Consider the following 2,594-nt stretch of genomic DNA (forward strand, 5'->3'; position numbering starts at 1 on the left):
CACTCCTAACCAGACAGGAAGCTGTCAGAGGTTGTACTTATCCGTGCCACTCTCTAAGAGTCTATCACAAAGCATGACCTGGGGTAGAAACTCAGTAATGCTAAATGAATGAATGAATGAATGAATGAATGAATGACAATGGGGGGCAGTAAAGTCTTCCTCAGTGACTGGGGTCCCTTGGGTCTTGAGGCTGGTACTACCTCCACGTGAGTTTCATACTTCTTTTTCTGATCTTAGTCCCTTCTTATCTCCCCTACCGGTATCCAGAGCAGTGTAAACTCAGAACCTGCTCTGACCTCCTAGCCTAATCTGCAGAACCCTCCATGTGGCCCACAGAGTTCTTGTCCCCTCCCCTCCCGCACTTCTACTCCAGCAGACAGGCCTGTCCCTCAAAGTGCCATGCTAACTCTTACCTTGCCCCAGATGCTCCTGGAGCAGCGTAGTCCACCCTTGACTCTTTGCAATTAATTTCTTGATGATTTAGATTTTAGCCTAGGACATTCTTCCTGGCTGCCAGCTAAAGTTAAACAGAACCCCAGCTGCCTGCTGCATGGAGCTTCAGGCTTCTTGGTGCTGGTGATTGACAGCTGGAACTCTGATCCACGGGCTTAAGGGCATAAACACTAGAACACAAGATTCACAGAGCAGGGATGGTGTGGTCTTCCCCCTCCAGTGTGTCTCCCCAACAGGACAGCAATGCCAGCTGCATAGTAAACAAAATGGTGAACAAAAGACAGAGGAGAGGAGGTAGAAGGGAAGCAGGGAGGAAGGACAAGAAGAAGGAATCAATACTCCAATGAAAGGGCAACTGAACAGAGAGGAGCCGAGAGTGCAGGGACGTAGCTCAGTTGTGCAGGCCCCAGCACTGTATAGACAGGATGTGGTGCCAAGTGCTTGTAATCCAAGCACACTGAAGGTCCATGTAAGAGGATCAGGAGTTCAAGGTCATCCTCAGCTACACAGTGAGTTCAAGACCAGCCTGTGGTACATGAGGCCTTGTCTTAAAACAGACAAAAGCACTCTGGAGCATTTGCAAAGGCATGCAGCTCTTATAAAGGATGGAGTGCCTAAGTGCTGTTTGAGTTTACTAGACAGGGAGGGGAGAAAAAGGTAAAAGAATTGTCTTCACTTTGCTTGGATTCACCTGGCTTCTGGGCAGAACATTCAAGGCCAAACTAAGCAACATCCTCTGCTTGCCTCTCTGGGACCTGATGTTTGAACCCCATTTAAGACCCGGAGGGTTTGGAGTTCATTTTCTTTTGGCAAACCACCAGCTTTCCTTTTCTAAAGGAAAATATAAAATATAAAAAGACACTCACATAACATCTTGGAGATCAAATGACTCTTGGAAAAATTGCATTTTGATGAGTGAGGGAATCCAAACATATGGATTAAGTTCTCCTTAGATCTCCTCTGGGGAGATGAGGGACAGCCGGGAGCTGGGCTCAGCCGGCTCAGGCAGCAAAGTTCTGCACCGCCTGTCCATTCAGAATAAGCATTGGGTGCACGGGGCAGGGGTGGTGTGGCGGAGGGCGGAGCTATCTCAGGTCCTGACAGCGGCTGTTGACTACATTCCAACTGGCTCAACTGCAGGGGAAGCATGCACTTAAAAAAAAAAAAAAAAAAAAAAAGACTGTTTCCTCAGCTTCCCCTACACCAGGGGGCCAAGCTTTGGGGTCTTATTAGTGACTGGAAAGGGTAGTGGGTTCCCGTTCCATCTGTAGATTTATCCCAGAAAGCAACCTCCAAGTTTCTCCCCGGAGGAGACGCCAGAAGGATCTGCCGAAGCCAAATATTTGCAATCAGGTACTTAGGTGACTGCACTGATTCTTTTTATGGCCCCGTTCCTATCTCAATTTCGCTGATGCAGGCAAGCTCAGACTCTGAGACCTTGCATCAAGCATGATTCATGCTGTCACTGCTGGGAACAAGCGCCACCAGGCACCAGCACTTCCAGCTTTCTTACTTAAGGCCAGAGAAAACTCAAGGCTATTGCCTCTGTTCTCGGCCTGACCTGGTTGGGGGGGGCGGGGGGGGAAGGGCCCGTGCTGACTGCTATTAGACTGCAAGTCAACCAGTGAGGCTGTGTGTCCGTTCAGTTCCCTCTCCCGGCACATCTCCCAAGGGCAACTGCTGCTATGCCTGCTCTACAAACAAGGAAACTGAGGCACACAAGGATTCTGCAACTCAAACAGCTAATAGCTGTGTAGATTTGGGATCTGGGAAGTGAACCAAGTGTTTTACCAATGCCAGATGTATCCCCATCCACCACAGCCTCCAAGATGTCACGTGCTTTGGCAAGATGCCGGTGCTCTTTAGCTACTTGTAAGGAGCACCGTCCTCCTGGCATGACATGGCTGTGGCCCTCTTGAACCGACATTAGCTTTGATTACCCAGGGAGACCTGCATAAGATTGGGCCCATTAACCTTCCATCATGGAGGTGAGGAGGTGCTTAGTACGTCCTACACCTTCACAAATACTCAGAGAGCTAACAGTATCATGGCGAGGACAGGCTCAGTGGGCCTTGCCCCTCCTCTAGGCTTGTAGACAGAATATGATTGGTTGCTGGGAGAAGGGGCTCCAGCACCTAAAT

Source organism: Arvicanthis niloticus, chromosome 9, assembly GCF_011762505.2.
Source record: "Arvicanthis niloticus isolate mArvNil1 chromosome 9, mArvNil1.pat.X, whole genome shotgun sequence".
In the NCBI taxonomy this organism is placed as follows: Eukaryota; Metazoa; Chordata; class Mammalia; order Rodentia; family Muridae; genus Arvicanthis; species Arvicanthis niloticus.